Below are 20,514 nucleotides of genomic sequence, written 5' to 3'. Positions count from 1 at the left end.
GGTGGGACGGGGCCACATGGAGCTGCCTCGGGGCCGGGGCCGGGCTTGCCGGCACTGCGGGGGCTGCTGTGCCAAGGCAGCCGCCTCCATCACACACCTCTTCCTCCTCCTCCTGCCCGCAGGTGGGCCACAGGCCACAGCCTGAGGAAGGGCGGCGTGGGATCACGGTACCACAGCTGCCCTACCAACGAAGGTATCAGCCCATCGAGACCCAGCAGGAACAGGTAGGGACCCCGAGGGAGACAGGGCCAAACACCTTCCCAACCACGGGCATGCCGGGGCTGCTGTGGGCTGGGGCCATGGCCGGCGGGTGGCCAGCCCTTTCCCCAGCCAGCTCTGGGAGCAGGCAGCAGCCACCTGTGGGCCTGAGCCTTGCCGTGGGGCTGGCAGGGGAGCCCAACTGCATGAGCTCCCAACAGCTGGGATACGGGCGCAAGAGACACTATCACAGAGCCTCTCTCCTCGACTTCTCTTGCAGGTGGGCAGCGTGAGGTGCAGAGCGGTGCTGCCCCGCAGCATGAGGACAGAGGAGCAGACACTTCCTCGGCCAGTGGTGGTGGAAAGGACACCTCGGCCGCCACCTCGGCCAGTGAGAGAAGCCAGCAGGCTGCCTCGCCCGACATGGGCACCCTCTGCCCCTGCAGCCAGATTCACTGACATGGCCATCGGCAGGACAAGCAACAGCCAAAAGCAGCTTTGCACAACCGCTGCCCAGCAGCACCACATCCCCGCACATGGCAGCACTGTTGCGAGGCCACGGAGCTGGCAGCCTGCCCCACACAGGCCCACAGCCTGTGCCACAGCGCAGGGCACAAGAAATGTGAGCGCGGTCCTGCGCAACAACAGCGCTGAGAGCCGGGGACCCTACCAGCAGGCAGTGGCATGCCAGGACCCAGCATACAGCAGGGCTGCAATGACAAGAAGATACACTGTCAGGGCACCTAACGGCAGCAAAGCCACCGCCACTCAGCCTGCTCCTGATCCTAACACCCGTGCGAGCACTGCTGCTTCCCAGAGCAGGAAGACGGGGCGAGAGGGCAGCCTCAATGACAAGTTGCTGGGGCTGCACAAGAAGGTTCTTGCAAAGCCTCTGCCCGCCCTGCGCAGCAACATCGAGGCTTTGCAACACGCCAGGAGGAGCCGCTTGGCCAGAGCTCCTGAGGAAGAGGAGTACCAGGCACCTCTCGTTCCCATGGCACCAGCACCAGCATCTCGTGGCTTTAGCAGGCAGGCTGCTGCAGCACAAGCCCAGCGCCAGGCACCTGCCATGAACAGCTCAGCAGAAAATGACGCAGATCTGAATTTCCCATCCAGGTGCGTCAAGAAGCTTCCTTTCAGAGCTGGTGTCGAGGTGATAGAGGCACCAGCCTCTCCCGCCATCGGCAGGCAGGCTGCAGCAGGACGAGCACAGGGCCGGGCACCTGCCCCGCACAGCCACAAAGAAAGCAACATGGATATGAAGGTCACACCCAAGAGCATCCTCAGGAAGGTCCATTTCAGAGATGCTGTTGAGGAGGAGGCAGAGACCGCAGCCTCTTGTGGCTTTGACAGTCAAGCTCTGGCAGCAGAAGCACAGTGCAATGCACCTGCCTCCGACAGCATCATAGTAAGAGATGCAAAAGTGCGTGTCACACCCAGTGTCGGTGCAAGCTCCCAGTTCTGGAATATGATCGAGGAGGAGGCAGAGGAAACAGATTCTTCTCACAATGGTGATGAGGAGGCAGCACCGGAGGCAGCACCAGAGGCAGAGAGTCAGGCATCTGTCCTGCTCAGCCCAGATGCCTGTGAGTTGGTTCCACAGGGAGCAGCCCTGCTCAGCACAAGGGAGCCTCTGGTCCAGGCTGTGGCAGTGGATCAGGAAACCAGCCAGCAGCTGCTGGAACCTCAGGGCATGACCCAAATGCTGGATGCGGCAGTGGACAAAGAGGAGAAAGAGTGGGTAGAGGACATTGATAAAGTGCTGTCCCAAGTGGAAGAGATCATCATACGCAACCTCTGGGTCAACCCCTCGGTCCCAGAGCTCTTCCAGGACCCCCAGGCCGATATCCAGGAGGGGTCTGACTTCCCCAGCAGCATGGACATTGAAGTGACAGGGGAGGCAGGTGGAGACCTGCAGAACACGTCTCCTATCCCAGCCGGACCCACAGCCACTGAGTCGACAGCTTCTACATTAGCTGCATCTGCGGAGGAAGAGGAGCACCGCGCACGTCTCACTCCAGTGGCACAGGAGGAGGTGGAACCGGCACCAGTTTCTCCTGCCTGCGTCGAGCAGGAGGCAGCACCACAGGCACAGAGGCAGGTACCTGCCCTGCTCAGCCCTGATGCCTGTGAGGTGGTTGTAGAAGAAATGGCAAGGACCGTCACTGAAGAGGTCCTGATCATGAGCCTGGCCGTTGTCCAGGGAGCCAGCCAGCAGCTGGTGGAGTATCAGGACATGACCCAAATCCTGGGTGTGTCAATGGCAGCACTGACGCCTGCAGCACCTGAGCACGTTGAGTCTGCTGTGGCTTCGGAGCCTCAGGGAGAGGCCAGTGCAGCCGCTGCCTCCCCAACAGTGCCTGAGGATGAAGTGGCTGCTTTCTTGACTGAGATCCCTGCAACAGAGCCTGGAACATCCCACATTCCTCCAGGAGCAGATGATAGTGGAGATGCAGCAGCTTCTCCCTTGTGTCGGGACTCTCGGCGCCAGGTGAGTGAGGCGCGTGTGGTTGGCACCGGGGATCCCAAGGCCTTGGACGGCAGCTCCCAGGTTTTGTGACAGGGCTATTTCTGGTGCTGCCTGTGTCATCCCACTGACATTGCCCCCATCCCCTGCCTGTGCTCTTGCTACCCTGCAGGGTAGGCTCAGACGCTTTGTGAGGAAACACCTGGGCAAGGCTGTGACTGTCATCCAGGGAACAAGGCAGCAGCAGGTGAAAGAGCCAGACGTGGCACAAAGCTTGGATGTGGAGTCACCGTCAACGTCGCCTGCTGTAGTTCAGGACAGCGAGAACCAGCCAGGTACTTGCCCGAGTTGGGTGGCACCCAGGCCAGACCGGCAGCAGTGTTTGCGTGAGTTCGGGTGTGTCCCAGCCTCCCCTCCATGGGCCGAAGGCTGCGTGGAGACCTCCTAGCAGACCTTCCAGTATCTGAAGGAGGCCAATGAGGATGCTGTTAAGGAGAAGTTCTTTACTGTAAGGGTGGTGAGGCACTGGAACGGGTTGCCAAAGGAAGTCCCTTGCCTACAGCTCTTCTTCCTCCACAGGCATTGCCACTCTTCCAGACCAAGGAGCGGCCCCACGGCGACGACTCTCCCGCTTCAGGAGAGTGCTGAGGGCTCTGCGCAAGGCTTTCACTTGCTCATGCCTCACCCCACGTGTGGAGGAGTAGCGCCCTGCTGCCAGCGCCAGGCCCAAGGGAGCTGTGCTGAGGATGTCATGCTGCAGCCTGCACTTGTTGTGGCTGCTTTCTTGGGCCAATAAATAATAACTCGTTTCCCCCCCCCACTGCTCGTCTCTGCCTGTATGTTGGTTAGAGCATGTTTGTGTAATTCACGGACCTCTATATTTAATTAACGTAAAACAACTGACTTCAATCTAAGCGGCTACCTATCTGTTGCAATTAGTTCTAGTTTACACACAGTATGCTAGAGATTGGAAGAGACCTCAAAAGATCATCTCGTCCAGTCCCGCTTCCGGAGCGGGAACACCTACATAATGTTACACAGGAATGTGTCCAGGCGGGTTTTGAATGTCTCCAAAGATGGAGACTCCACAACCTCCCTGGGCAGCCTGTTCCAATGGCAAGCATAAATAAACACTTCCTACAAGTTTTGAAGTTAAATAAAAGTTCAAATATTCAACTTTAAATTTTGAGCAAGCTTTTAAATAGAACACCCTCTTCCCCACTTCTATACAAAGATAAAGCAGTGGTGTACAAAGCACACAAGTTAAATTGTGTTTGATAACTGGGGAATAGCCTTACTGTCAGTTATCAAACAAATCAGGAGAATAAACATATCTCTATCTTGTAAGATAAGACTAAAACCAAAAATCCACGTTAATCATGATAGAAGTGAAACATCTGAATGCAGAAGCCTCACAGTTATCACTTAAAAGCTTTAAACCCAACTTCCTCTGATCTATTTGCTATTGTAAAGCAAATATCCAAAGAGCACTGACACTTTAACTCTTGGAAAGCAAATAACACATTTACATCAACCACCCCTCCCGCCCTTCCAACACATGGATATGAGAAAGGTCCCAAGCACTCTGTAGTTCCAACACAGTTCCATGTTCAACATTCCTCAGTCAAATCTCTAAACACCTGAGGTGCCAGTTTATAGTGAACAAAAATTAATGAATAAAAACTCTTCTGAGTTCTTACACTCTGCAAAAGAGATCAGAGAAGGAATTTACACTGGGCTAAATCCAAAGTTTAATCTAGCTTTCTTAGGATGTTCTCACCAAGAATATGTTCTCTGGGACACATTTTTAGAATGAAAAGCTACTTGGTTGAAAACAAACGGCTTTACTTTTTATGATGAAAGAGAAATGATGATTGTTGAGTTACACTGTAATACTCTCTTTATGCTGTGTCTGTAGGCTCGTATCTTTAACGAGACCCCTATAAATCCACGAAGATGTCTGCACATCCTTACCAAAATCCTTTACTTGCTGAACCAGGTAAGTGTTATCATTTCTTCCCAGCCAGAATGAATATTCCCAAGGCTAATATAAGGAAGAAGTTCTTTACTGTGAGGGTGATGAGGCCAGAGAAGTGGTGAATGTTCCATCCTTGGCAGTGTTCAAGGCCAGGTTGCACAGAGCCTTGAGAGACATGTCTAGTGTGAGGTGTCCCTGCCTTTGGCAAGGGGTTGGAACTGGATGAGCTTAAGGTCCTTTCAAAGCCAAGCCATTCTGTGATGCTGTGATTCTAATTTCTGATAGCTTTCAGTGTGAAAGAAGTTTTGTACCTCTTCCTGACAGATTTGGGAGGTAGCTTTTTAAGGAGATCCAGAATGGGGTGTTTATGCTTTAGTATTATGTTCTTCCCTCTGACTTGCTGCTAACTGGAGTGAGATACATATCACTGAAGCATTTAATACTTTTTCCATGAGTGCCAAGTGAGAGCTGCTGCTTGATCTGTGGCCATCACAGCCCTGTGCAATGAAAGAGACACTTGTGTTTGCCCAGCTAAAGTGGGAATGGCTGAGACGAAGTGAAAACATAGGCCAAGAAGTGATGAGGTAGAAGGGTGTCTTTTTGTCTGGGGCTAAATTAGAAGCATGATAAGAAAGATTTTCTTCAGATGTTTATGTAGATCAGGTTTCGTGTGTGTCAGGTTGTATTTAACATCAAAGTAGGTTGGACCTCTGCTGTTCAGTCTTAATTCAGGCAGCAAGTAGATCCCTTTTAGGTAAGACAAAACCAAGGATGCCAGAAAAGGGAGCACAGGCTACTTAACAAACTGTTCCATTGCTGTACAGCTATGGATGGCATTTGTTGAAACCAAGTAGCTAGTAGTGGTAAATTTGACAGGTACTCCTCAGGAAACACGAGGTGAGGGAGGGATGGTTTCTAACATGAGAAAAAGCCTCAAAGCAAAGATCCTTGGTGTGTGGGTAGGTGTTAAAAATGGAGGCTGGAGGGAAGGAATGCCATGCAGAGGGACCTCGACATGCTTGTGAGGTGGGCTGATGCCAACCTCATGAAGTTTAAGCATGCCAAGTGCAAGGTCCTACAGCTGGGTCAGACCAATCCCAGGCACAGCTACAGGTTGGGCAGAGAAGAGATTCAGAGCAGCCCTGCGGAGAAGGACTTGGGGGTGTTGGTTTCATGTTCTTTTTATGTTGAGTAAACCAGAACTGCACACAGTACTCCAGGTGAGGTCTCACAAGAATGATTTCATTATTTTTGTTGTTTTTTTCCTTCTTTTACCGGTCTTTCTTTTCTCCGTTCCCTTTTCTTCTTGTCAAGGAAAAAAACAGGGAGGAGAAAAGTGCATCCCTGACTGCCCAGTGGCCATGGGCACGATGCTGCCGCTGTCACAAAGCTTCAGTGGTTGCTGTGGAGTTGCCCATGAGGAGCTGGGACCCTTTGGAACTGGTGAGGGCATCGGCGTCTCCGTGGAAACCACGGGGGCATTGTTACGACTCTTATGTGGGGTATTTAAGGCCCTGGCGCACCCTAGAGGTGGCAGTTGCCCTGTGAATCCACAGCAAGTCTGCATCCGAGGACACAGAAGATGCCAGTGGACAAGGGATCGAACGCCCGCTCCCAGCCTGCCGAGGGCAGGCCAGGAGTGCAAAGGAGGCGCCAGGTGAGGGCTGGGGCAGGAGTGAGAGGCCGGTGGTGGGACGGGGCCACATGGAGCTGCCTCGGGGCCGGGGCCGGGCTTGCCGGCACTGCGGGGGCTGCTGTGCCAAGGCAGCCGCCTCCATCACACACCTCTTCCTCCTCCTCCTGCCCGCAGGTGGGCCACAGGCCACAGCCTGAGGAAGGGCGGCGTGGGATCACGGTACCACAGCTGCCCTACCAACGAAGGTATCAGCCCATCGAGACCCAGCAGGAACAGGTAGGGACCCCGAGGGAGACAGGGCCAAACACCTTCCCAACCACGGGCATGCCGGGGCTGCTGTGGGCTGGGGCCATGGCCGGCGGGTGGCCAGCCCTTTCCCCAGCCAGCTCTGGGAGCAGGCAGCAGCCACCTGTGGGCCTGAGCCTTGCCGTGGGGCTGGCAGGGGAGCCCAACTGCATGAGCTCCCAACAGCTGGGATACGGGCGCAAGAGACACTATCACAGAGCCTCTCTCCTCGACTTCTCTTGCAGGTGGGCAGCGTGAGGTGCAGAGCGGTGCTGCCCCGCAGCATGAGGACAGAGGAGCAGACACTTCCTCGGCCAGTGGTGGTGGAAAGGACACCTCGGCCGCCACCTCGGCCAGTGAGAGAAGCCAGCAGGCTGCCTCGCCCGACATGGGCACCCTCTGCCCCTGCAGCCAGATTCACTGACATGGCCATCGGCAGGACAAGCAACAGCCAAAAGCAGCTTTGCACAACCGCTGCCCAGCAGCACCACATCCCCGCACATGGCAGCACTGTTGCGAGGCCACGGAGCTGGCAGCCTGCCCCACACAGGCCCACAGCCTGTGCCACAGCGCAGGGCACAAGAAATGTGAGCGCGGTCCTGCGCAACAACAGCGCTGAGAGCCGGGGACCCTACCAGCAGGCAGTGGCATGCCAGGACCCAGCATACAGCAGGGCTGCAATGACAAGAAGATACACTGTCAGGGCACCTAACGGCAGCAAAGCCACCGCCACTCAGCCTGCTCCTGATCCTAACACCCGTGCGAGCACTGCTGCTTCCCAGAGCAGGAAGACGGGGCGAGAGGGCAGCCTCAATGACAAGTTGCTGGGGCTGCACAAGAAGGTTCTTGCAAAGCCTCTGCCCGCCCTGCGCAGCAACATCGAGGCTTTGCAACACGCCAGGAGGAGCCGCTTGGCCAGAGCTCCTGAGGAAGAGGAGTACCAGGCACCTCTCGTTCCCATGGCACCAGCACCAGCATCTCGTGGCTTTAGCAGGCAGGCTGCTGCAGCACAAGCCCAGCGCCAGGCACCTGCCATGAACAGCTCAGCAGAAAATGACGCAGATCTGAATTTCCCATCCAGGTGCGTCAAGAAGCTTCCTTTCAGAGCTGGTGTCGAGGTGATAGAGGCACCAGCCTCTCCCGCCATCGGCAGGCAGGCTGCAGCAGGACGAGCACAGGGCCGGGCACCTGCCCCGCACAGCCACAAAGAAAGCAACATGGATCTGAAGGTCACACCCAAGAGCATCCTCAGGAAGGTCCATTTCAGAGATGCTGTTGAGGAGGAGGCAGAGACCGCAGCCTCTTGTGGCTTTGACAGTCAAGCTCTGGCAGCAGAAGCACAGTGCAATGCACCTGCCTCCGACAGCATCATAGTAAGAGATGCAAAAGTGCGTGTCACACCCAGTGTCGGTGCAAGCTCCCAGTTCTGGAATATGATCGAGGAGGAGGCAGAGGAAACAGATTCTTCTCACAATGGTGATGAGGAGGCAGCACCGGAGGCAGCACCAGAGGCAGAGAGTCAGGCATCTGTCCTGCTCAGCCCAGATGCCTGTGAGTTGGTTCCACAGGGAGCAGCCCTGCTCAGCACAAGGGAGCCTCTGGTCCAGGCTGTGGCAGTGGATCAGGAAACCAGCCAGCAGCTGCTGGAACCTCAGGGCATGACCCAAATGCTGGATGCGGCAGTGGACAAAGAGGAGAAAGAGTGGGTAGAGGACATTGATAAAGTGCTGTCCCAAGTGGAAGAGATCATCATACGCAACCTCTGGGTCAACCCCTCGGTCCCAGAGCTCTTCCAGGACCCCCAGGCCGATATCCAGGAGGGGTCTGACTTCCCCAGCAGCATGGACATTGAAGTGACAGGGGAGGCAGGTGGAGACCTGCAGAACACGTCTCCTATCCCAGCCGGACCCACAGCCACTGAGTCGACAGCTTCTACATTAGCTGCATCTGCGGAGGAAGAGGAGCACCGCGCACGTCTCACTCCAGTGGCACAGGAGGAGGTGGAACCGGCACCAGTTTCTCCTGCCTGCGTCGAGCAGGAGGCAGCACCACAGGCACAGAGGCAGGTACCTGCCCTGCTCAGCCCTGATGCCTGTGAGGTGGTTGTAGAAGAAATGGCAAGGACCGTCACTGAAGAGGTCCTGATCATGAGCCTGGCCGTTGTCCAGGGAGCCAGCCAGCAGCTGGTGGAGTATCAGGACATGACCCAAATCCTGGGTGTGTCAATGGCAGCACTGACGCCTGCAGCACCTGAGCACGTTGAGTCTGCTGTGGCTTCGGAGCCTCAGGGAGAGGCCAGTGCAGCCGCTGCCTCCCCAACAGTGCCTGAGGATGAAGTGGCTGCTTTCTTGACTGAGATCCCTGCAACAGAGCCTGGAACATCCCACATTCCTCCAGGAGCAGATGATAGTGGAGATGCAGCAGCTTCTCCCTTGTGTCGGGACTCTCGGCGCCAGGTGAGTGAGGCGCGTGTGGTTGGCACCGGGGATCCCAAGGCCTTGGACGGCAGCTCCCAGGTTTTGTGACAGGGCTATTTCTGGTGCTGCCTGTGTCATCCCACTGACATTGCCCCCATCCCCTGCCTGTGCTCTTGCTACCCTGCAGGGTAGGCTCAGACGCTTTGTGAGGAAACACCTGGGCAAGGCTGTGACTGTCATCCAGGGAACAAGGCAGCAGCAGGTGAAAGAGCCAGACGTGGCACAAAGCTTGGATGTGGAGTCACCGTCAACGTCGCCTGCTGTAGTTCAGGACAGCGAGAACCAGCCAGGTACTTGCCCGAGTTGGGTGGCACCCAGGCCAGACCGGCAGCAGTGTTTGCGTGAGTTCGGGTGTGTCCCAGCCTCCCCTCCATGGGCCGAAGGCTGCGTGGAGACCTCCTAGCAGACCTTCCAGTATCTGAAGGAGGCCAATGAGGATGCTGTTAAGGATAAGTTCTTTACTGTAAGGGTGGTGAGGCACTGGAACGGGTTGCCAAAGGAAGTCCCTTGCCTACAGCTCTTCTTCCTCCACAGGCATTGCCACTCTTCCAGACCAAGGAGCGGCCCCACGGCGACGACTCTCCCGCTTCAGGAGAGTGCTGAGGGCTCTGCGCAAGGCTTTCACTTGCTCATGCCTCACCCCACGTGTGGAGGAGTAGCGCCCTGCTGCCAGCGCCAGGCCCAAGGGAGCTGTGCTGAGGATGTCATGCTGCAGCCTGCACTTGTTGTGGCTGCTTTCTTGGGCCAATAAATAATAACTCGTTTCCCCCCCCCACTGCTCGTCTCTGCCTGTATGTTGGTTAGAGCATGTTTGTGTAATTCACGGACCTCTATATTTAATTAACGTAAAACAACTGACTTCAATCTAAGCGGCTACCTATCTGTTGCAATTAGTTCTAGTTTACACACAGTATGCTAGAGATTGGAAGAGACCTCAAAAGATCATCTCGTCCAGTCCCGCTTCCGGAGCGGGAACACCTACATAATGTTACACAGGAATGTGTCCAGGCGGGTTTTGAATGTCTCCAAAGATGGAGACTCCACAACCTCCCTGGGCAGCCTGTTCCAATGGCAAGCATAAATAAACACTTCCTACAAGTTTTGAAGTTAAATAAAAGTTCAAATATTCAACTTTAAATTTTGAGCAAGCTTTTAAATAGAACACCCTCTTCCCCACTTCTATACAAAGATAAAGCAGTGGTGTACAAAGCACACAAGTTAAATTGTGTTTGATAACTGGGGAATAGCCTTACTGTCAGTTATCAAACAAATCAGGAGAATAAACATATCTCTATCTTGTAAGATAAGACTAAAACCAAAAATCCACGTTAATCATGATAGAAGTGAAACATCTGAATGCAGAAGCCTCACAGTTATCACTTAAAAGCTTTAAACCCAACTTCCTCTGATCTATTTGCTATTGTAAAGCAAATATCCAAAGAGCACTGACACTTTAACTCTTGGAAAGCAAATAACACATTTACATCAACCACCCCTCCCGCCCTTCCAACACATGGATATGAGAAAGGTCCCAAGCACTCTGTAGTTCCAACACAGTTCCATGTTCAACATTCCTCAGTCAAATCTCTAAACACCTGAGGTGCCAGTTTATAGTGAACAAAAATTAATGAATAAAAACTCTTCTGAGTTCTTACACTCTGCAAAAGAGATCAGAGAAGGAATTTACACTGGGCTAAATCCAAAGTTTAATCTAGCTTTCTTAGGATGTTCTCACCAAGAATATGTTCTCTGGGACACATTTTTAGAATGAAAAGCTACTTGGTTGAAAACAAACGGCTTTACTTTTTATGATGAAAGAGAAATGATGATTGTTGAGTTACACTGTAATACTCTCTTTATGCTGTGTCTGTAGGCTCGTATCTTTAACGAGACCCCTATAAATCCACGAAGATGTCTGCACATCCTTACCAAAATCCTTTACTTGCTGAACCAGGTAAGTGTTATCATTTCTTCCCAGCCAGAATGAATATTCCCAAGGCTAATATAAGGAAGAAGTTCTTTACTGTGAGGGTGATGAGGCCAGAGAAGTGGTGAATGTTCCATCCTTGGCAGTGTTCAAGGCCAGGTTGCACAGAGCCTTGAGAGACATGTCTAGTGTGAGGTGTCCCTGCCTTTGGCAAGGGGTTGGAACTGGATGAGCTTAAGGTCCTTTCAAAGCCAAGCCATTCTGTGATGCTGTGATTCTAATTTCTGATAGCTTTCAGTGTGAAAGAAGTTTTGTACCTCTTCCTGACAGATTTGGGAGGTAGCTTTTTAAGGAGATCCAGAATGGGGTGTTTATGCTTTAGTATTATGTTCTTCCCTCTGACTTGCTGCTAACTGGAGTGAGATACATATCACTGAAGCATTTAATACTTTTTCCATGAGTGCCAAGTGAGAGCTGCTGCTTGATCTGTGGCCATCACAGCCCTGTGCAATGAAAGAGACACTTGTGTTTGCCCAGCTAAAGTGGGAATGGCTGAGACGAAGTGAAAACATAGGCCAAGAAGTGATGAGGTAGAAGGGTGTCTTTTTGTCTGGGGCTAAATTAGAAGCATGATAAGAAAGATTTTCTTCAGATGTTTATGTAGATCAGGTTTCGTGTGTGTCAGGTTGTATTTAACATCAAAGTAGGTTGGACCTCTGCTGTTCAGTCTTAATTCAGGCAGCAAGTAGATCCCTTTTAGGTAAGACAAAACCAAGGATGCCAGAAAAGGGAGCACAGGCTACTTAACAAACTGTTCCATTGCTGTACAGCTATGGATGGCATTTGTTGAAACCAAGTAGCTAGTAGTGGTAAATTTGACAGGTACTCCTCAGGAAACACGAGGTGAGGGAGGGATGGTTTCTAACATGAGAAAAAGCCTCAAAGCAAAGATCCTTGGTGTGTGGGTAGGTGTTAAAAATGGAGGCTGGAGGGAAGGAATGCCATGCAGAGGGACCTCGACATGCTTGTGAGGTGGGCTGATGCCAACCTCATGAAGTTTAAGCATGCCAAGTGCAAGGTCCTACAGCTGGGTCAGACCAATCCCAGGCACAGCTACAGGTTGGGCAGAGAAGAGATTCAGAGCAGCCCTGCGGAGAAGGACTTGGGGGTGTTGGTTTCATGTTCTTTTTATGTTGAGTAAACCAGAACTGCACACAGTACTCCAGGTGAGGTCTCACAAGAATGATTTCATTATTTTTGTTGTTTTTTTCCTTCTTTTACCGGTCTTTCTTTTCTCCGTTCCCTTTTCTTCTTGTCAAGGAAAAAAACAGGGAGGAGAAAAGTGCATCCCTGACTGCCCAGTGGCCATGGGCACGATGCTGCCGCTGTCACAAAGCTTCAGTGGTTGCTGTGGAGTTGCCCATGAGGAGCTGGGACCCTTTGGAACTGGTGAGGGCATCGGCGTCTCCGTGGAAACCACGGGGGCATTGTTACGACTCTTATGTGGGGTATTTAAGGCCCTGGCGCACCCTAGAGGTGGCAGTTGCCCTGTGAATCCACAGCAAGTCTGCATCCGAGGACACAGAAGATGCCAGTGGACAAGGGATCGAACGCCCGCTCCCAGCCTGCCGAGGGCAGGCCAGGAGTGCAAAGGAGGCGCCAGGTGAGGGCTGGGGCAGGAGTGAGAGGCCGGTGGTGGGACGGGGCCACATGGAGCTGCCTCGGGGCCGGGGCCGGGCTTGCCGGCACTGCGGGGGCTGCTGTGCCAAGGCAGCCGCCTCCATCACACACCTCTTCCTCCTCCTCCTGCCCGCAGGTGGGCCACAGGCCACAGCCTGAGGAAGGGCGGCGTGGGATCACGGTACCACAGCTGCCCTACCAACGAAGGTATCAGCCCATCGAGACCCAGCAGGAACAGGTAGGGACCCCGAGGGAGACAGGGCCAAACACCTTCCCAACCACGGGCATGCCGGGGCTGCTGTGGGCTGGGGCCATGGCCGGCGGGTGGCCAGCCCTTTCCCCAGCCAGCTCTGGGAGCAGGCAGCAGCCACCTGTGGGCCTGAGCCTTGCCGTGGGGCTGGCAGGGGAGCCCAACTGCATGAGCTCCCAACAGCTGGGATACGGGCGCAAGAGACACTATCACAGAGCCTCTCTCCTCGACTTCTCTTGCAGGTGGGCAGCGTGAGGTGCAGAGCGGTGCTGCCCCGCAGCATGAGGACAGAGGAGCAGACACTTCCTCGGCCAGTGGTGGTGGAAAGGACACCTCGGCCGCCACCTCGGCCAGTGAGAGAAGCCAGCAGGCTGCCTCGCCCGACATGGGCACCCTCTGCCCCTGCAGCCAGATTCACTGACATGGCCATCGGCAGGACAAGCAACAGCCAAAAGCAGCTTTGCACAACCGCTGCCCAGCAGCACCACATCCCCGCACATGGCAGCACTGTTGCGAGGCCACGGAGCTGGCAGCCTGCCCCACACAGGCCCACAGCCTGTGCCACAGCGCAGGGCACAAGAAATGTGAGCGCGGTCCTGCGCAACAACAGCGCTGAGAGCCGGGGACCCTACCAGCAGGCAGTGGCATGCCAGGACCCAGCATACAGCAGGGCTGCAATGACAAGAAGATACACTGTCAGGGCACCTAACGGCAGCAAAGCCACCGCCACTCAGCCTGCTCCTGATCCTAACACCCGTGCGAGCACTGCTGCTTCCCAGAGCAGGAAGACGGGGCGAGAGGGCAGCCTCAATGACAAGTTGCTGGGGCTGCACAAGAAGGTTCTTGCAAAGCCTCTGCCCGCCCTGCGCAGCAACATCGAGGCTTTGCAACACGCCAGGAGGAGCCGCTTGGCCAGAGCTCCTGAGGAAGAGGAGTACCAGGCACCTCTCGTTCCCATGGCACCAGCACCAGCATCTCGTGGCTTTAGCAGGCAGGCTGCTGCAGCACAAGCCCAGCGCCAGGCACCTGCCATGAACAGCTCAGCAGAAAATGACGCAGATCTGAATTTCCCATCCAGGTGTGTCAAGAAGCTTCCTTTCAGAGCTGGTGTCGAGGTGATAGAGGCACCAGCCTCTCCCGCCATCGGCAGGCAGGCTGCAGCAGGACGAGCACAGGGCCGGGCACCTGCCCCGCACAGCCACAAAGAAAGCAACATGGATATGAAGGTCACACCCAAGAGCATCCTCAGGAAGGTCCATTTCAGAGATGCTGTTGAGGAGGAGGCAGAGACCGCAGCCTCTTGTGGCTTTGACAGTCAAGCTCTGGCAGCAGAAGCACAGTGCAATGCACCTGCCTCCGACAGCATCATAGTAAGAGATGCAAAAGTGCGTGTCACACCCAGTGTCGGTGCAAGCTCCCAGTTCTGGAATATGATCGAGGAGGAGGCAGAGGAAACAGATTCTTCTCACAATGGTGATGAGGAGGCAGCACCGGAGGCAGCACCAGAGGCAGAGAGTCAGGCATCTGTCCTGCTCAGCCCAGATGCCTGTGAGTTGGTTCCACAGGGAGCAGCCCTGCTCAGCACAAGGGAGCCTCTGGTCCAGGCTGTGGCAGTGGATCAGGAAACCAGCCAGCAGCTGCTGGAACCTCAGGGCATGACCCAAATGCTGGATGCGGCAGTGGACAAAGAGGAGAAAGAGTGGGTAGAGGACATTGATAAAGTGCTGTCCCAAGTGGAAGAGATCATCATACGCAACCTCTGGGTCAACCCCTCGGTCCCAGAGCTCTTCCAGGACCCCCAGGCCGATATCCAGGAGGGGTCTGACTTCCCCAGCAGCATGGACATTGAAGTGACAGGGGAGGCAGGTGGAGACCTGCAGAACACGTCTCCTATCCCAGCCGGACCCACAGCCACTGAGTCGACAGCTTCTACATTAGCTGCATCTGCGGAGGAAGAGGAGCACCGCGCACGTCTCACTCCAGTGGCACAGGAGGAGGTGGAACCGGCACCAGTTTCTCCTGCCTGCGTCGAGCAGGAGGCAGCACCACAGGCACAGAGGCAGGTACCTGCCCTGCTCAGCCCTGATGCCTGTGAGGTGGTTGTAGAAGAAATGGCAAGGACCGTCACTGAAGAGGTCCTGATCATGAGCCTGGCCGTTGTCCAGGGAGCCAGCCAGCAGCTGGTGGAGTATCAGGACATGACCCAAATCCTGGGTGTGTCAATGGCAGCACTGACGCCTGCAGCACCTGAGCACGTTGAGTCTGCTGTGGCTTCGGAGCCTCAGGGAGAGGCCAGTGCAGCCGCTGCCTCCCCAACAGTGCCTGAGGATGAAGTGGCTGCTTTCTTGACTGAGATCCCTGCAACAGAGCCTGGAACATCCCACATTCCTCCAGGAGCAGATGATAGTGGAGATGCAGCAGCTTCTCCCTTGTGTCGGGACTCTCGGCGCCAGGTGAGTGAGGCGCGTGTGGTTAGCACCGGGGATCCCAAGGCCTTGGACGGCAGCTCCCAGGTTTTGTGACAGGGCTATTTCTGGTGCTGCCTGTGTCATCCCACTGACATTGCCCCCATCCCCTGCCTGTGCTCTTGCTACCCTGCAGGGTAGGCTCAGACGCTTTGTGAGGAAACACCTGGGCAAGGCTGTGACTGTCATCCAGGGAACAAGGCAGCAGCAGGTGAAAGAGCCAGACGTGGCACAAAGCTTGGATGTGGAGTCACCGTCAACGTCGCCTGCTGTAGTTCAGGACAGCGAGAACCAGCCAGGTACTTGCCCGAGTTGGGTGGCACCCAGGCCAGACCGGCAGCAGTGTTTGCGTGAGTTCGGGTGTGTCCCAGCCTCCCCTCCATGGGCCGAAGGCTGCGTGGAGACCTCCTAGCAGACCTTCCAGTATCTGAAGGAGGCCAATGAGGATGCTGTTAAGGAGAAGTTCTTTACTGTAAGGGTGGTGAGGCACTGGAACGGGTTGCCAAAGGAAGTCCCTTGCCTACAGCTCTTCTTCCTCCACAGGCATTGCCACTCTTCCAGACCAAGGAGCGGCCCCACGGCGACGACTCTCCCGCTTCAGGAGAGTGCTGAGGGCTCTGCGCAAGGCTTTCACTTGCTCATGCCTCACCCCACGTGTGGAGGAGTAGCGCCCTGCTGCCAGCGCCAGGCCCAAGGCAGCTGTGCTGAGGATGTCATGCTGCAGCCTGCACTTGTTGTGGCTGCTTTCTTGGGCCAATAAATAATAACTCGTTTCCCCCCCCACTGCTCGTCTCTGCCTGTATGTTGGTTAGAGCATGTTTGTGTAATTCACGGACCTCTATATTTAATTAACGTAAAACAACTGACTTCAATCTAAGCGGCTACCTATCTGTTGCAATTAGTTCTAGTTTACACACAGTATGCTAGAGATTGGAAGAGACCTCAAAAGATCATCTCGTCCAGTCCCGCTTCCGGAGCGGGAACACCTACATAATGTTACACAGGAATGTGTCCAGGCGGGTTTTGAATGTCTCCAAAGATGGAGACTCCACAACCTCCCTGGGCAGCCTGTTCCAATGGCAAGCATAAATAAACACTTCCTACAAGTTTTGAAGTTAAATAAAAGTTCAAATATTCAACTTTAAATTTTGAGCAAGCTTTTAAATAGAACACCCTCTTCCCCACTTCTATACAAAGATAAAGCAGTGGTGTACAAAGCACACAAGTTAAATTGTGTTTGATAACTGGGGAATAGCCTTACTGTCAGTTATCAAACAAATCAGGAGAATAAACATATCTCTATCTTGTAAGATAAGACTAAAACCAAAAATCCACGTTAATCATGATAGAAGTGAAACATCTGAATGCAGAAGCCTCACAGTTATCACTTAAAAGCTTTAAACCCAACTTCCTCTGATCTATTTGCTATTGTAAAGCAAATATCCAAAGAGCACTGACACTTTAACTCTTGGAAAGCAAATAACACATTTACATCAACCACCCCTCCCGCCCTTCCAACACATGGATATGAGAAAGGTCCCAAGCACTCTGTAGTTCCAACACAGTTCCATGTTCAACATTCCTCAGTCAAATCTCTAAACACCTGAGGTGCCAGTTTATAGTGAACAAAAATTAATGAATAAAAACTCTTCTGAGTTCTTACACTCTGCAAAAGAGATCAGAGAAGGAATTTACACTGGGCTAAATCCAAAGTTTAATCTAGCTTTCTTAGGATGTTCTCACCAAGAATATGTTCTCTGGGACACATTTTTAGAATGAAAAGCTACTTGGTTGAAAACAAACGGCTTTACTTTTTATGATGAAAGAGAAATGATGATTGTTGAGTTACACTGTAATACTCTCTTTATGCTGTGTCTGTAGGCTCGTATCTTTAACGAGACCCCTATAAATCCACGAAGATGTCTGCACATCCTTACCAAAATCCTTTACTTGCTGAACCAGGTAAGTGTTATCATTTCTTCCCAGCCAGAATGAATATTCCCAAGGCTAATATAAGGAAGAAGTTCTTTACTGTGAGGGTGATGAGGCCAGAGAAGTGGTGAATGTTCCATCCTTGGCAGTGTTCAAGGCCAGGTTGCACAGAGCCTTGAGAGACATGTCTAGTGTGAGGTGTCCCTGCCTTTGGCAAGGGGTTGGAACTGGATGAGCTTAAGGTCCTTTCAAAGCCAAGCCATTCTGTGATGCTGTGATTCTAATTTCTGATAGCTTTCAGTGTGAAAGAAGTTTTGTACCTCTTCCTGACAGATTTGGGAGGTAGCTTTTTAAGGAGATCCAGAATGGGGTGTTTATGCTTTAGTATTATGTTCTTCCCTCTGACTTGCTGCTAACTGGAGTGAGATACATATCACTGAAGCATTTAATACTTTTTCCATGAGTGCCAAGTGAGAGCTGCTGCTTGATCTGTGGCCATCACAGCCCTGTGCAATGAAAGAGACACTTGTGTTTGCCCAGCTAAAGTGGGAATGGCTGAGACGAAGTGAAAACATAGGCCAAGAAGTGATGAGGTAGAAGGGTGTCTTTTTGTCTGGGGCTAAATTAGAAGCATGATAAGAAAGATTTTCTTCAGATGTTTATGTAGATCAGGTTTCGTGTGTGTCAGGTTGTATTTAACATCAAAGTAGGTTGGACCTCTGCTGTTCAGTCTTAATTCAGGCAGCAAGTAGATCCCTTTTAGGTAAGACAAAACCAAGGATGCCAGAAAAGGGAGCACAGGCTACTTAACAAACTGTTCCATTGCTGTACAGCTATGGATGGCATTTGTTGAAACCAAGTAGCTAGTAGTGGTAAATTTGACAGGTACTCCTCAGGAAACACGAGGTGAGGGAGGGATGGTTTCTAACATGAGAAAAAGCCTCAAAGCAAAGATCCTTGGTGTGTGGGTAGGTGTTAAAAATGGAGGCTGGAGGGAAGGAATGCCATGCAGAGGGACCTCGACATGCTTGTGAGGTGGGCTGATGCCAACCTCATGAAGTTTAAGCATGCCAAGTGCAAGGTCCTACAGCTGGGTCAGACCAATCCCAGGCACAGCTACAGGTTGGGCAGAGAAGAGATTCAGAGCAGCCCTGCGGAGAAGGACTTGGGGGTGTTGGTTTCATGTTCTTTTTATGTTGAGTAAACCAGAACTGCACACAGTACTCCAGGTGAGGTCTCACAAGAATGATTTCATTATTTTTGTTGTTTTTTTCCTTCTTTTACCGGTCTTTCTTTTCTCCGTTCCCTTTTCTTCTTGTCAAGGAAAAAAACAGGGAGGAGAAAAGTGCATCCCTGACTGCCCAGTGGCCATGGGCACGATGCTGCCGCTGTCACAAAGCTTCAGTGGTTGCTGTGGAGTTGCCCATGAGGAGCTGGGACCCTTTGGAACTGGTGAGGGCATCGGCGTCTCCGTGGAAACCACGGGGGCATTGTTACGACTCTTATGTGGGGTATTTAAGGCCCTGGCGCACCCTAGAGGTGGCAGTTGCCCTGTGAATCCACAGCAAGTCTGCATCCGAGGACACAGAAGATGCCAGTGGACAAGGGATCGAACGCCCGCTCCCAGCCTGCCGAGGGCAGGCCAGGAGTGCAAAGGAGGCGCCAGGTGAGGGCTGGGGCAGGAGTGAGAGGCCGGTGGTGGGACGGGGCCACATGGAGCTGCCTCGGGGCCGGGGCCGGGCTTGCCGGCACTGCGGGGGCTGCTGTGCCAAGGCAGCCGCCTCCATCACACACCTCTTCCTCCTCCTCCTGCCCGCAGGTGGGCCACAGGCCACAGCCTGAGGAAGGGCGGCGTGGGATCACGGTACCACAGCCGCCCTACCAACGAAGGTATCAGCCCATCGAGACCCAGCAGGAACAGGTAGGGACCCCGAGGGAGACAGGGCCAAACACCTTCCCAACCACGGGCATGCCGGGGCTGCTGTGGGCTGGGGCCATGGCCGGCGGGTGGCCAGCCCTTTCCCCAGCCAGCTCTGGGAGCAGGCAGCAGCCACCTGTGGGCCTGAGCCTTGCCGTGGGGCTGGCAGGGGAGCCCAACTGCATGAGCTCCCAACAGCTGGGATACGGGCGCAAGAGACACTATCACAGAGCCTCTCTCCTCGACTTCTCTTGCAGGTGGGCAGCGTGAGGTGCAGAGCGGTGCTGCCCCGCAGCATGAGGACAGAGGAGCAGACACTTCCTCGGCCAGTGGTGGTGGAAAGGACACCTCGGCCGCCACCTCGGCCAGTGAGAGAAGCCAGCAGGCTGCCTCGCCCGACATGGGCACCCTCTGCCCCTGCAGCCAGATTCACTGACATGGCCATCGGCAGGACAAGCAACAGCCAAAAGCAGCTTTGCACAACCGCTGCCCAGCAGCACCACATCCCCGCACATGGCAGCACTGTTGCGAGGCCACGGAGCTGGCAGCCTGCCCCACACAGGCCCACAGCCTGTGCCACAGCGCAGGGCACAAGAAATGTGAGCGCGGTCCTGCGCAACAACAGCGCTGAGAGCCGGGGACCCTACCAGCAGGCAGTGGCATGCCAGGACCCAGCATACAGCAGGGCTGCAATGACAAGAAGATACACTGTCAGGGCACCTAACGGCAGCAAAGCCACCGCCACTCAGCCTGCTCCTGATCCTAACACCCGTGCGAGCACTGCTGCTTCCCAGAGCAGGAAGACGGGGCGAGAGGGCAGCCTCAATGACAAGTTGCTGGGGCTGCACAAGAAGGTTCTTGCAAAGCCTCTGCCCGCCCTGCGCAGCAACATCGAGGCTTTGCAACACGCCAGGAGGAGCCGCTTGGCCAGAGCTCCTGAGGAAGAGGAGTACCAGGCACCTCTCGTTCCCATGGCACCAGCACCAGCATCTCGTGGCTTTAGCAGGCAGGCTGCTGCAGCACAAGCCCAGCGCCAGGCACCTGCCATGAACAGCTCAGCAGAAAATGACGCAGATCTGAATTTCCCATCCAGGTGTGTCAAGAAGCTTCCTTTCAGAGCTGGTGTCGAGGTGATAGAGGCACCAGCCTCTCCCGCCATCGGCAGGCAGGCTGCAGCAGGACGAGCACAGGGCCGGGCACCTGCCCCGCACAGCCACAAAGAAAGCAACATGGATATGAAGGTCACACCCAAGAGCATCCTCAGGAAGGTCCATTTCAGAGATGCTGTTGAGGAGGAGGCA

The 20,514-nt window shown here is 54.0% G+C and overlaps 2 protein-coding genes across 2 annotated transcripts in view; one reads left to right on the top strand and one right to left on the bottom strand.

The window, feature by feature from the left end:
• The window catches only part of LOC133276778 (coatomer subunit gamma-2-like), a 194,373-nt gene that overhangs the window by 155,082 nt on the left and 18,777 nt on the right, over nucleotides 1-20,514 (bottom strand). The window lies entirely within an intron of this gene.
• The window catches only part of LOC133276733 (uncharacterized), a 106,883-nt gene that overhangs the window by 76,304 nt on the left and 10,065 nt on the right, over nucleotides 1-20,514 (top strand). The window lies entirely within an intron of this gene.

Source organism: Pezoporus flaviventris, unplaced genomic scaffold, assembly GCF_033815535.1.
Source record: "Pezoporus flaviventris isolate CSIRO_AGI_PZ_B2104156 unplaced genomic scaffold, CSIRO_AGI_Pfla_v1 ptg000046l, whole genome shotgun sequence".
In the NCBI taxonomy this organism is placed as follows: Eukaryota; Metazoa; Chordata; class Aves; order Psittaciformes; family Psittacidae; genus Pezoporus; species Pezoporus flaviventris.
The sequence above is the reverse complement of the archived record's forward strand: the minus strand, read 5'-3'. Positions and strand labels throughout refer to the sequence as shown.